A 15,525-nucleotide genomic window follows, 5' to 3' on the forward strand; every position below is an offset into this window, starting at 1 on the left:
ACCATCGAGGGACTCCTGGCTGTTCCTCTCCTGAGGCTCAGAAGAGCCAACGAATTGAGGTCGCCAGCATCACATCCATCGCCCTCACGCCGTAGACTCTGGTAACAATTGTCATCCTGTTGTGGGAACTACTGTAATTGATTACAGGCAGTCCCCGGGTTACGTACAAGATAGGGACTGTAGGTTTGTTTTTAAGTTGAATTTGTATGTAAGTCGGAACTGGTGTCCAGATTCAGCCACTGTTGAAACTGACCAGCAGCTGACTACAGGAAGCCCGAGGCAGAGCTGCTCTGCCCCGGGCTTCCTGGAATCAGCCGCTGATCAGTTTCAACAGCGGCTGAATCTGGATGCCTGGGACAGAGCAGCTGGGGCGCTGCCAGGTAGGTCCCCGCAGCGCCGCACCTCAGCGCTGCGGGGACCAACCCGGCAGCACCCCAGCTGCTCTACCCCAGGCGTTCCCAAGTCAGCCGCTGCTGAAACTGACCAGAGGCTGACTACAGAAAGCCCGAGGCAGAGCTTACATTTTGATTTAATTTTATAAGTATATAAAATTAACATGGCACTAAGTGGAATAAAAACTTACTAAATGGTAAGTCTCAAAATGTAAATGTAAACAGGGAGTAATCATATGTGGGTCTGTTTCCAGTAGGGTTCCACAGGGATTGGTTCTTGTCTTTGTGCGATTTAATGTCTTTATCAATCACCTGGAAGAAAACACAAAATCATTCACCGATAAAGTTTGCAGCTAACACAAAAATTGGGGGTGGATAATAAATAATGAAGAAGACAGGTCACTGAATCAGTTCAATCTAGATCACTTGGTAAACTGAATGCAAGCAAACAATATGTGATTTAAAATGGCTGAATGTAAATATCTACAAACATAGATGGATTTCTGTCACCTCGAAAACAGAGACTCTGAAAAAGATTTGGAGGAGGGTGTGGGTAATCAGCTGAACAAACACTCCCTGTGTGATGCAATGGCCAAAACAGCTAATGCAGTCCGAGTGTACATAACTAGGGGAAAATCAAATAAGGAAGAGAGCTTGTTTTACTTTTGTCCATGTCACTGGTGCAAAGACTGCTGGAATAGTGTCCATTTTTGGAGCCCATAGTTTAAGAAAAATGTTGATAAATTGAAAAGAGTTCAGAGAATAGACCACTGGCTCTCAATAGAGACCTGACTGTCACCCTTCAGTGAGCTGTGTGCAGATAATTTTTTAATTCCAGATTTAAAAATCTGCCTTATAGTGATGACTTAATGAATGCAATCTGATTAATTTAACAAAGAGAAGACTAAGGGGTGATTTGATTACTGTCTATAAGTCAATAAGAGAAAAATATATTTCATAATGAGATTTCAATCTAACAGAGAAAGGAGTAATAGGATCCAATGGCTGAAAGTTGAAGCTAGACAAATTGAAATGGTAAAGGTATGCATTTTTTAACAACAAGAGTAATTAATAATTGGAACAGTTTACATGGAGTTAAGGAGGATGTTCAATTAGCGACCATTTTAAAATGAAGATTGGATGTTTTCCTAAAGAATATGCTCTGGGAATATTTTGGGAAAGGTCATTGGTCTCTTTCCTACAAGAAGTCAAGCTTCCACAAAATCATAATGATCCCTTAGTGATAGAAATGTAGCTGCGTTAGTCTGGTCTAGCTGAAACAAAAAACAGGACTATGTAGCACTTTAAAGACTAACAAGATGTTTTATTAGGTGATGAGCTTTCGTGGGCCAGACCCACTTCCTCAGATCAAATAGTGGAAGAAAATTGGCATGACCATATATACCAAAGGATACAATCAAAAAAAGGAACACATATGAAAAGGACAAATCAAATTTCAAAACAGAACGGGGATGGGGGGGGGGGGGAAGTAAATGTCTGTGAGCTAATGATATTAGAGGTGATAATTGGGGATATCATTAGCTCACAGACATTTACCTCCCCCCCTCATCCCCCTTCTGTTCTGAAATTTGATTTGTCCTTTTCATATGTTTTCATTTTTTTGATTGTATCCTTTGGTATATATGGTTGTGACTATTTTCTTCCACTATTTGATCTGAGGAAGTGGGTCTGGCCCACGAAAGCTCATCACCTAATAAACCATCTTGTTAGTCTTTAAAGTGCTACATAGTCCTGTTTTTTGTTTCATAATGATCCCTTCTGATCTTAGGATCTATGAAGCTATAAAGAAGCCCCCTTCCCCCACCAAAAAAAGGCACAAGCCCAATTTTTATTCTTTCCACAGCTTTCATTTGGCTTTGTATATTTTCTTCTATACTTACAGGATGATTTGAGATGTAAGACCCTGATCCTGCCATTGTTGTGCATGGATAGACACCCACCAAAGGCAATGAGGCTTGTTAGCATATACTCCTGGTTGTTAGCCTGAGATAGAATTTTTTGTTTCAATTTGATACTCTTACATCCTTAGTAATACATGTGAAGGAAAATGGAAAAGATGCTGAATATTGCATTTCCCACAACCACATGGAGCTTTTAGTGCAGATGGAGCTAAAAGTGTTGCTAAAAGGGTATAATGGGAGTGTAATATACGAGTGCACACCTAATGACTGCCTCAACTCCTTGTCTCATAGCAATGTCAAGCAACAAGTTAGGAGGTGCCAGGGGGAGATAGAGGAGAAGTAAAACAGTAAACGACCAGAAAAAAATGCCTGCCCCTGAACAAAATACAATCTCACTCCTTACCCCTCCCATGGGGTACAAAAGAGGTGAAATGAAGACCCTAACTCATGATGCTTTAGAACGGAACATGACCATAAATTATACAGGGTGTGACTAGGGGGATACATTGCCAGTATATTTGGGCAAACTAAGAAGGAAGAGAAGGGATTGAGAGTGGGAAGGGGAATGGCAATGGTACTGGGGGAATGGGAGAATGGGGAACTAGGAATAGGGGAACGAGGAACAGGGACACCAGCAATGCTCTGCAGCATTGAAGGTGGGAAGGGGGCACAAGATAAATGCTCTGAAGCATCAGAGCTGGAAGCAGAACACTTGGAAGAGGAATCTCCAGCAGTGTTCAGAGCTAGGGGTTAGAACGGGATGGGCAATAATTTTCAGAGGAGGGGCACTTAATAAATTTTGGTAGGTGGTCATAGGCTGGCTCATCTCCCTCTTCCAGAAGGGGTGGGATCTGGGGCAGAAGAGGAGGGGCTGGGGACTAGCCTCCCCCCAGACAGCTTTGAATTAAAAACACAGCAAAGGACTCACAGCTCCCAACCTCGCCACTACTACATTGCCTGGCAGCTGCCCAGGGTTGCTGCGGCTATTTAAAAGGCTTGCAGCTCCGGTCCCTGCCAGGATAGTGCCGTGATCAGGAACTATGAGCCATTTAAATAGAATCCTGCTGCCTGAACCACTACCTGGAAATTCGGTGGCACAGGCAGCAGGAGATAAATAGAAAGCAGCCAGATGCAGTACACGGGCCGGATCAAAATGTGAGGTGGGCCAGACCTGCCCCCAGGCCACATTTTGCCCAGCCCTGGGTGAGAAGAAGAGCTTCTCTTGTCATCTACTAGAACTGTAGTTAGGAGAGGGAAAGAGGAAAACTCTATTAGCTTATAGAGATAAGCCCAACTGTTGTGAAAGATTTGGAATAGCTTGGAAACTAATCCCAATAAACATCACATTGTCTGCACTTCTGGTCTTCTGCTTTCTGTCTGCATGACAAGAACCAAGGCAGCGGATGAAGGCAAAGCCATCTAAGAAGGCTCTGTGCAGGAGCAATGGTCCTTCCATGTACAATTTGCTACATCAAGATGAGTTTCTGAGTCTAGGGAGCCATGCATTGATAAAGGATTCCATAGCCTTTTACACTAAGATCAGTGGTTCAGATATGTCTGCAGTACTCTTTTCCGTGGCCAGCAGAGGCTGTCATGCAGGCCTAAAAAGAGAGAAAGTCTTATTATTGCTTGTGCAAGTCTAATACTTCAGGATCACATAATGTAAAATTCACACCTTACATTGGACCGACACAAAGCTTAGTAATCACAACAATCTGTTAAACTCTTAAAATAAGATACAAGTGGTGCATAGGCCATGTTATTATTGACCCTCTGCTAAGGAGTGAAATTTTCCCTAATGTAATTGCAATAGAAAAGTGTCCCAAACTAAAAAATGTAAGCACTATTTTGGATGATAGGGTATGTCTACACAGCAAAATTATTTAGAAATAACAGCAGCCGCACAAAGTAACTCCTGACCTGATGCCCTGCCAGACCTGGTTCTGGCCAGCCTTAAATGCGATTCAGTGTCCACTCAGTGTGGACGTGCTATTTTGAAATAGTAAAATGCTATTTTGAAATGCATTGTGTGTGTAGACGCATTATTTCAAAATAAATTATTTTGAATTAATTATTTAGAAATAAGATATTTCGAAATAACGCTGTAGCGCAGACATACCCTAAGTGTTTATAAACTGCAGCAGGAAACAGAGCAGGCTACTAGGCTTAGGTGGAATAGAAGTGCTGAAGCCAAGTTATTGATGGTTAGATGGTGAGATTTGAGAGAGATTCTTGAAGAGTTTGGAAAAAATTTCTTTACTTTTATATTTACCATTTATATTGCATATACCTGAACTTGCTTGAGTTTTAGCCCGTAGATTCTTTACACTACATGCTGATTATATATTCATCATGCTGATAAATTTGACATATTTATTCCATATTACAATTATTAAAGGAACAAATGTGAACAACATTTCTATCCTTAAGTTGGTGGGGCTCGCTCCACTGATTTTAATCATACTCTGCCAGAACTGCTGTAAGGGCTTATCTACACTACAGAGAAGATCAAAGCAGCTCTAGTCGAACTTCCAAGGTTTGAATTAGCGGGTCTAGTGAAGACACACTAATTTGAACTGAGAGGGCACTTTTGTCAGTGCCAGTAGTCCTGCATCCATGCGGAATAATGGGAGTCGAAGGGAAAGTGTGCTCCCTTTAACTTCCCACAATGTAGACAGTGCCAAAATGCAATTTAAGATACTTCGTAATTAATGTAGCTGCAGTTGCGTATCTTAATTCAAACTTCTCCTGTAGTAGAGACCTAGCCTAAGAGACCCAGTATAAGCTATTATGTATTTTTGATACTAATAGTACAATAAAATTATGTGCTAACCCTCAATGGCTATGTGATTACCAGCACATCACATAATGCAAAGCATGACTCATCAACCGTGGTTTGTACCTTTAATCCTGATTTTCAGTGAATAGTTTCATTGTATTTAAAAAATCATTCACAAATCCCTTGAAAAGGCTGTCTGGTCACAAGTAAAGGAGATTTATATCACTTATAATTCAAGATGGCTCAGAGCTATTGAGTTTGGAGCAAGATCTGAATCTAAACCCCAAATTTATACCATGTTTCTGGGTGTTCAGATTCAGAGTTCCAGGTCTACGTTTTGCCCCCTTGTTTTGCAAATCAGTATTATACTTCATTTACCCCAATATCCATTTTTGAGTCACCCTTCATTAAATCAGTTCATCTTAGGGTCAGCATGCTGAAAAGATATGGCAAATGCAGAACTCCCCAAAACTTAGGGAACTGTTCAATCAGTTTAATAAAACAGAAGAAACTTATTATCTTAAAAGTAACTTGTAAGATTTCTTGAAACGGATTATATAATAAGCCACTACCTGGATAATATCAAACATTCAGTTTTATTTGGGCTTAGCCGCATAATTAGCAGGCAGCAAGCCGGGTTGTAAGTCTTTAGCACTTACATACAGTGCTGGCCATGCAGTTCCTACTTCTGCACTAAAATTTCTATAATGCACCTTGACCTACTGCTGTTTCAATTGCTTAATGTAAAGTCTCCATCCTACAATCACAGTGTCTGCATTTGAGGTGCTTCAGCTACAATCTTAGTCATATAAAATGAGGCACAATATGGCAGGTATGAGCATTTCAAGAAATGTGTGAGTCAAAGATGATGCAAAGACTTCTAATTTCATGGTTATGTGTGAGGGTTGGCTGAAACAACTTTCACTTAGCAGTTAGTGTGGCACAAATAGGAATCCAACACCCAGACAAAAATGCAGGTATGTAAAGCTAAGCATGTGTGCTTACAGGTTTGGTGCCTATGGTCATTTATTTGTTTATTTCACTTAGCTGAAAAAGTAATAAAAATAGTACTTAACTGAAAAAGTGAATAATTTCATAATCTTAAGGCTGTGGCCTTATCCCTCCTCCTGTGCTTCTTCTATGCTGTTCAGTCACCTGCTTGTTGTGTTAGTTTGGAAATCAGTTTGCCAACATTGTGAGGCATGCATTGTGCTTTTTAAATGTGCATTGGGAATCAGATGTGAAGTGGATGCATTTAAAATATAATAATAAAAAAACCAATAAAATCTACCTTAGGAGTAAATATTCACCACTCAGCATAGAAATTGGATGCATGTTTTGGCAGCTTGATATGAACCTGGATTATTTTGGATCTGTTAAAGGAAATCTTAGCTCTATGGAAGATCTTTAAATAAAATGTTTGTGTATTTCTGCAGAAGTTGTTTCCAAAAATACCAAACTGTGATTTGCATAAAATCAGCAGCCCAAGCTGAACTATTAAACAAAACGAAATTTTGAATGAGGAAAACTATTTACATGTTTAGTCACTGGGGGTAAAATTTTCAAGTGTGTGTCAGTAATTTAGAACCCTAAGTTACATTATTCAAAAGTGATTTAGACAATTGGCTGTGTCTACACCAGGTTATTTCAAAATAAAATATTTTGAAATAATAACTCCTGAAATAACTATTTCAAAATAAGATTCTTCTTCACAAACAGGAGTTATTATTTCAAAATAACAAGCCCATTATTTCAAAATAACAGTCTTGGTAGTGTGGATTCATTATTTTGAAATAAGTGGTGTTATTTTGAAATAACTTCCCAGTGTAGACATGCCCTTAAGGTCTTAAATCCCATTGACTTTCAATGGGAGTTAGGTGCCTAACCTGCTTAGATACTTTTGTAAACCCCACTACGCACTTAGCAGCATCTTTTAGGTACTTTTGTGAATCAGGTGCTAAGTACCTAAGTCATGTGTGAAAATGACAGTTTAACTGAGGGTACATCTACACAGCAACATTATTTCAATATAACTAACATTATTTCAAAATAACTTAGTCCATGTCTACACAGCAGGCAGTTATTTTGAAATAATGTCAAAATACTGTCAAGCTTGAGGACTTCTACTCTGATTCCTGTCACCCTCATTGTGCTCTATTTTGAAATAAGTGCTGTGTAGACGCTCCCAATTTTGAAATAAACTTTTTCGAAATAAGCTACGGAATTGACATAGCTCAATTTCATAGCTTATTTCAAGTTAAGCCCTGCAATATAGATGCACCCTGAGAGACCTGCAAGCATTCTCCACAGAAACTTTTAGTCAAAAGATTTCAAGTTAATGCATTATGTGTACTGGGTCACAGGCTCCTTTGAAAATCCCTCCAACTATTGTTAGGAGAGAGAGTGAACTAGTCACAGCTAACAAAAAAAAAACAACCTTCTTTAGATAAAACAAAATTCCTGATATTAAAGAAACAAGATAATCAAACAAAATTCCTAATATTAAAGAAACAAGATAATCATCAGATGAAACAAACATTAGGACCAAATCAATGCATGAGCAGCCAACTGAATTTTGTTTCCAAGTTACAGCTGAAAGGCTGCAATAATTTACTGTCCAAAATACTGCCTAAAAGCTTTAAAATAGATAGTGAGTCCAAGTGAGACAGCTGAAGTTAATGATTACAAGTATAACTAGACAGTCTCAGTGAAGATTCCAAACTGACTAATTCTCCATATAGGGACAAATCCACTCCACTCCCACTGTGGGCAAGGTGGGAGGAAACAGTCTTTGCACAAGGGAACTACGAGAGGCGGAGGATGTGGGGAAAATGTTGTCACCATTAGTCCAGTCACTTAGTAATTGTGTATCCTTAGCTAGAGTGAATGGGTTGTAATAATAGCAGTTGGGGTCAGTGCTCATCTCCTTTGTGGAGAATTTAGATATATGGCTCCAAAGAATACATCTCCTGGCATCTCTGTTATCCCTATAACAGAACTGTCAAGCTGCAGTGCAAATTCTGCCCCTGTATTTTTGAATATGAACACTAAATATTCAACTAAATGTGCGTGTTATATCATTGTTTATAAACAGGTCAATAGTATCTTTCAAAGTCCTAAGTGCTGTGCTTCAATGAAGAACCTATGGCGAGACAAAGAAAACTTGATGGTATTTTATCTGTGCCCCAATTTGCAAAAAGATAATTTTGTTTGTAATTTTTGGCCCTTGCTGAAAATTGATTATAGATGCATTTGTTTCTTGAATCATGAGAGAAATCAATTTGGAGTTTTTTAAAAGCCCCAGTGAAACCATATTCAAATACCATATATCAAAATATCTTTAATTTTTTATCTTTGGCAGCACACAAAAATCTCATTATTGAAAGGGTAATGCCTTCTTACTGATTTTTTTTTAATTGATTCTCTGGCTAATGATAAGTCTGTGACAATTTATTTTTTACAAGCCACAGACTATTACATTGATATTTAAATATTTTATTCATATTTTTCCATGCTGCTTAGGAGGCTGTATGTACACTCCCCCCTAAAAGAAACATAATTTACGGGCTTAAGATGGTCAGATTTTCAGCTGATGAGGTACTGAAACTAGCAGATATACCTGGCATTGCTCAGGTCCTTAACTCAATTGAGATTTTTTTTTAATAAAAGGAAAATGTACATGCTTTATTTAAATAATTGCATTTTTCAAAAATACACTGTTATTTTTATGAAGTTATTTTTTTATTTTGGATTTCTTAAAAAAGGGATTGTTAAATTTTTCCATTTAATTGTTTTTGTATTATTTTTTAACTTGGGAATTCCATCAAGTGTATCTCTTCTTCATTCCTATAAACTCTTATAGTTTTCTATGTTTTAATAAAAAGGGGGTATAGTGAATTTGGTTTCCAATAACATTTTCTTCTAGTATTTAAATCTTAAATAGTGACTAAGCTGTGCCAAAACAGATCACTACTCCAAATTTCACAGTTTATTTATTTGTGTAAGGTTTATTGAGAAGCAGTCCTATTCCAGGTTTATCCTGTTTTTCTGTCGCATATTGATTCAGAAAGGAACCTATGTCTTACAGATACTGTCAAATCACAACCTCACCCCTTAGGGGGGCTTAGGGCAAGAGGTTGGTGGTGGAGGTTATTATACAACAGTACCTGAAAGAAATGTAAGTGTGGAGTGGAGTGTCGGGGGCTCAAGAAAGAGGGTTGGGCAGTGTCAGGGTGTGTGGGGGGCACGGGGCTGGTGATGTGGAGAGTACAGTAGTCAGGGCATGATCTGGGAGATATTGCTCAGGGCAAAGCACTAGGAGTGTGGGGGTGTAGGAGTTAGGGTTGGTCAGCAAGGGGGGGGGCTCAGGGCAGGGGATTGAGGATGTAGGGGGCTCAGGCAAGGGGTTTATGTATATATGGAGGGAAGCATGAGTGAAGGCAAGGGGCTGGGTGTGGAGTGGCTCAAGGGAGCTTGGGGTATGAGGGGGTACAGGAGTCAGGGTTGGGGTAAGGTGGGGCTTAGGGCAGAGGGTGGGGATGTGGAGGGGTGCAGGAGTGAGGGAAGGGGGCTGTGGATATGAGGGGCTCAGGGTAGGGTGTTGATGTGAGTGTGTAGGTGGAGTGCAGGGGGAGTGGAAGCTGTTTGCTATTCCCCATCCTGTCCCTGGCAGGGAGCAAAAGCAAAGTGCACAGCTTGTCTGCCCCCTACTCTCCCCAGCCAGAATGAGGAATGCAGCAATGTGTGCACTTTCCCCTTGCTCCCTGACTAAGGGGAACAGCCAGTAATGTCCCTGTATGAACCTGTGGGAGAGCTTCAGCTCCCCCCCACCTTGGGTGGTTGGGAGACACAGGGATGGGGTAGTCCATGCCTGGCTGCCAGCTGCTTAGTATGGCAGCCTGAGGAAGAGCCTCAGGAGCCATGCTGGGAGTGCACACTGTCACCTTCTGCAACCGAGCACCCCACCTGTCCAGATTCTTCTTACTGGAGTGGCACACCAGTTTACTTTCACCTCTGGTTCAGTGTCCTTCAACATTTGCTGAGTTATGTAAGTTTTGAGGACTGTACTTTATTTGATTATTCTGTCTCTTTTCAGTATGGTTTTATGAGAAGCAGTCCCATTCTAGGCACATCCCATTTTCCTGGCACAACCAAACTTTTACCTTGCTTTAAGTTAATGATGAGAGGAAGCTGAATACCAAATTTGGTAGTCCTAGCTCTAACAGTTTAGGATGAGTTTTTGACCAAACAGACAGACAGACAAACTTCCTAAAATATATAGTAAATCAGAAAATATAAACCAGTTTTTGCTTCTTATATTTTCTTGTAACTACTCTGTTATTTATCAAAAGCAGGATTTTACCTGGCCAACTAGTGCCTTTGCTATTGCATAAAGTTTTGACTGCTAGAAAATAAAAACTAAAGCACTATATACTGATGACCAGAGGAAAAGAATTCTTTTGAACTAGCTTAAATAGAAGAATTATGTGCTGTTAAAAATAGGAACTTAAGAGCTTCCCTAATCATTATAAAATGGTTTTGAATTTTCTCTTAGGGTAACTCTTCTGAAGATTCTCTTACAGATGAAATCCATGTACTCCTTTTGAGTAAAAGTTTTAAAAAAATTGATTTCTTCCTTCTGAAGCTTTATAGTCGTAAAAAATTGAATCCATCATTCCAGTATCTAATATGAAAATTTCAAAAATAAAAATTAAACTTTAGTTTGCTATTTTTTGTATTTCCTACCCATTTTCTGTTGGAATCAAAGCAAAAATCTGAGGTAGTCCTTCCCTACCCCCCGCTAAATTCCCCAGATTATAGTTTACTTTAGTATTCTTATGTTTAGTTCTATATATTGGGCTTTTTCTTGCTTTTTATATAAAGTGTAGAGTGTACCAGTACAAAGCCCCAATGCTGCACAGACTTACGTGTGCTTAATTTGTGGTACTATGGGTAGTCCCACTTAAACTCAATAGGGTTACACTCAAAGAACAGGTGTTCAAATATACAGAATGAGGGCCCAAGATAGCAACTATAAAATAGGAAAGGATTAATTCTTAGTTGGCTTTATGCATATATTATTGTGAAAGCTGAGAATTTAGCACCAGATATGTTTCATTTATTTATTTACATTTCCCTTAAAGCTTATTTATTTCACTTTCAATAAAATCAACAATTTTAGTCAAAGTATAAAATTATTCAGTAAAGAATTACCCACTAGATCCCCTGCTGGGAGTCATACCAGGATGCCAGACCTCATTAGTATTTTGGGAGAGGAGACGGTCAAGTCCAAGCTGCTTACTCCTCCATTACCCACGAGAAAGAAAAAAGCTCCAGAAAATATAAGTAGGAAATAGGAGAACAAAGCAGTAATGAGAACTGATCAGCTCTCCTCACTTCCTTATCTCTGTAAAGAACAACCCGTGAATAACTCATTCAGGTATTTTATATAGAGAGAAAGATCAAAAATAGTGATGGAGTGAGCGATGAAAACAACACCCACTCTCAAATCTCTGTAGCACAACTTCCATAAAAGCAGTTTCCACTGACTTTAATGACAATTGCACACATGCAGCCGTTGTAGAATTGGTGCCCCTTGGAATCAGAGGAAAAGGAGGATGGCAGATGCAGAAATGAAAATAGCAACAATATCATCTCCTCTAGTGCCACATCAAAAACTGTACATCTGAGGTAATACCAGGCTTGTTCTTATCTCTTCCCTCCTTTATACCAATCTCTGTAATTGCATCCCTGAACAGAGTACAACGGGCTGGCATGGGGGTAAGAAGATGATGAAGAACTAAACTCCAAGGAAGGGATATGATTCCAGATGGCTGCTTTAATGCATACTGTAATTCACTTAAAGCAAAGGGCAACACTGGTGATACAACTACCATGGAAAGAGAATAATAATACAAGTATGCAATCAGGGGACAGGGGTTTAGTAGACGAATGGAGTTTAGGATAGAAACAAGAATTCCTGCTGTGACCAGCAGAACTACCTTTTCCACACCAGTGCCATAGACATTTCCTTCTCATGGCAAATATCACATTGGTAAATTGTTGCTAATGTTTGTTGTATATTTAACAACTTTGCTCATTTGTTTTGTACACATCACTGATTTTACAGGACAAATAAAACAAAGTGAAAGAAAAGCTGGCATATCAGCATGTGGAATGTGCCAGTTACCAGTCATCTTGATTTAACACCGTCACATGTAGGTAGGAGGATACATACCTACTTTTTAGGGACCTGTTATAATTATTATATGTAAACCTTGTTGGCAGAGTACACACAGCAATATTGTCCCAGCAGCGGGACTCTACATTTAATTGGTACCTTTTCTGATATCCATAAGCCGCAATGTAATTTTCTTTTGTTTGCTTCATTCATAAATAATATTGCTTGATCTCTTTTGATATTAAAATGATGTTCTTCATCCCTAAAAGAGTGGGTACATAAGCTGCATGCTCAGTGTGAATGTGTTTGCTCTAGACGAGTCCTGGTGAGGGCTCCGAACTGAGTCCCCTCAAGCAGTCTTCTGACAGGAAGAGCGTTACTTGCATTAGTGTTTCTCAGGGGGAAAGTAAGGGTCTTGCTGAATTTTATAGAGTGTTAAACATCATGGACAGAAGGAAACAGCCAGTTACAACATCTATGGCAGGAGTCAGAGAGAGCAGAGAATTCCTTGACTACATATTCAGAATGCTGAAAAATTGCAATTCAATTGCAAAAATTGAAAAATCATTTTAAAAAGTGGCACCGAATGCATTGCTCTTCTTTAATTGTATTTCCTCCATTCAACCTGTTACTCTCAAGAGCCAGTACCAAAGTTTTATGTAGGAATGACACAAATTCTCACATTTATTTCCCTAGATCAGAGACACAGCCTTGAAAACCAGCAATAGCGGTATCATTATGCAGAAATGGCTCTTGTTAATCTCTGTATGTTTGAAGTTGATAATAAAGGTTGGTTTCTTTTCACATTCTCATTCTTTATGCAAGAGAAAGCTCTGCAAGACTGTGTTTCATGGGTTCTACAGTGATAAATGACTCCCTTTCTGCTTACTGAAAGTAATTGGCTGTCTTTCTGCACATTTCTTGGAAATGTGCCAAAGGTCTTCATTGCCCTATTTTGCATAGTTCAACCATATTTAGTATTTGCTATGCCACAACCTTTGAGACAGTCTTCTAATACTGGCTTTGTTCAGGAGAGATGGAACGACTGGCCTATTGTGTTTCAATTAAGAGTCTGCTTCTTTATTGTTGTTCCATCTTTTAGTAGTCCAACCTCATATTTCTTCTTCCATAATCTTCAGCACTCATGTATCCTGCTGAAGAATTTTCTTTTAGTCAAGATCAAGGGTTTTTAACAGTTCAAACCTTGTGTGAGAGACCAAGACATGAAAACTGATTTTTTTTAATAACTATTTCATATAACCATCTTTTGATTGTCAAGTTACCAACATTTTCCCTTTTCTATCTACAGAAGAAAAACATCTAGTTGGTGTCAATCTACCTCTCTCCTTGTCAGTTTCTTTCTTGCACTGTGACATTTTTATTAGTAGATTCCTTATTGCTTACTCATAGCTCACCCCCTGTTTCCTGGTGTTTCTTACAAAAAAAGGTAAGTCTGAAACAAAAATATGTAGCCAAACCCTGAAACCTGGGAAGTTCAGATTCAAACTTTCCAGATGATAACCTTAACTCAGTGAATTGAAACAGTAATATGGGTCTGGACTTTCCCTAGATGACATGCTCTAATGTTGTAGTGAGTTTCAATTATAAAGTTAAGGAAGACCTGTCTGTTGGGCAGTATTAATACATTCACATGCCATAACACTAGAAACAGACAAACTATTATGGAATCGAAGAAATGAGTACTGAGGAGAAAGTCAAATATGCAATTTGCACAGTATACTTAATACGAGGCATAGGGTGGGATGGTGGGATTGTACACAAAGAGAAAATGGGGATTAGTCATATGAATGAGAATTGCAAAATCTCAAAGCCTCAGAATCTGCAACATCAAGACATTCCAGAGAACACCATCCAGAACATTTAATCCAAAACCAAAATCAGTGTGGGAGTTTAGAATTTGTATTTCTACAATGAGAAGAACCAAAAGAATGGATTAAAACACTCAAGCAGTGGCTTTTGAAACACAGATAAAAACAAAAATTTCCAATATTTGGAGGTGTTCAGATTTGATGCTTGGATTGAGCCCATTATAAAGATAAATTCAAGCTACTAATTAAGCTTTTGCCAAGATCTGGATTTTGAGTTTGTACTCATCTCTCTTTGTGATAACAGAATATAGATGTTGTTGAGTTTCATTCATACAAATAGTTTATTTAAACAGTGGTAGGAACTATATAAAAATCTGAGCTGAAAAGCATGTGCTCAAATCACTTTGGTTGCAGATTGCTAAACTTTTGTTGTGATGTTTCTTATATCTCTTTACACCTGCAGAGAGGGAATATCTTTATAACACCACTATCAAACCAGGATCAGTCTCAAAATAGAAGAAATTTCTGTTCAGATTCCTCTGATATGACAATACCCTACCTTGATAGGAGTCCCATAAACCTGGTTTGCTAATTGTAGCATCAGGTAGAGGAACTGCTGTTTGCATTTTGTCCCCTCTACAACAATATTTTTCAGTAGCATTTATGTGCTAATCTTTGTGTGGCACATTATTGGAAAATGGTGCTTCCCTCCTGTGGAATTGTACTATAATTAAAGATAGACTGTCCTTGAAATGGAAAAACATCACACCAAGTACATGTACAAGAAAAGTGCCAAAATCTATACTGGAACAGGATACTATACTCCGAGAGGCTCTGGGAGATAGACCTGTAGTCTCCTAGGGTATGTCTCCACTACCACCCTAGTTCGAACTAGGGTGGTTAATGTAGTCATACGAACTTGCAAATGAAGCCCGGGATTTGAATTTCCCGGGCTTCATTTGCATGTTGCCAGGCACTACCATTTTTAAATGTCCACTAGTGCGGACTCCATGCCTGCGGCTACACGCAGCACAAACTAGATAGTTCAGAATAGGAAGCCTAGTCCGAACTATCTGTACGCCTCGTGGAACAAGTTCGAACTAGGGTGGTAGTGTAGACATACCCTAGGAGACTACGGGTCTGTCTCCCAGAGCTTCTTGGAGTTTAGTGTCCTGTTCCAGTATAGGCTGTAATTTATTGATAATGTGTTGGATAGGTTTAAGTTGGGGGCTGTAGGTGATGACAAGTGGTGGTCTATTGTTGGTTTTCTTGGGTCTGTCTTGTAGTAGATGGTTTCTAGGTATTCATTTGGCTCTTTCAATTTGCTTTTTTATTTCTCCGGGTGGGTAGTTGAGGTTTATAAATGCTTGGTAGAGATCCTGAAGTTTCTGGTCTCTGTCAGTGTGATTAGAGCAGATGTGGT

At 39.1% G+C, this 15,525-nt stretch overlaps 1 long non-coding RNA gene across 1 annotated transcript in view; it reads right to left on the reverse strand.

Moving 5' to 3' along the window:
• Window positions 1–438: 438 nt before the first annotated feature.
• LOC149524197 (uncharacterized) overlaps window positions 439–15,525 on the reverse strand; it is a 69,459-nt gene continuing 54,372 nt past the window's right edge. Inside the window, exon 3 of the long non-coding RNA XR_016349809.1 lies at window positions 439–704. This is a non-coding gene — a long non-coding RNA (uncharacterized LOC149524197). The remainder of the gene's footprint in view (window positions 705–15,525) is intronic.

Source organism: Pelodiscus sinensis, chromosome 6 (genome assembly GCF_052426305.1).
Source record: "Pelodiscus sinensis isolate ZL-2025 chromosome 6, ASM5242630v1, whole genome shotgun sequence".
NCBI lineage: Eukaryota > Metazoa > Chordata > Testudines > Trionychidae > Pelodiscus > Pelodiscus sinensis.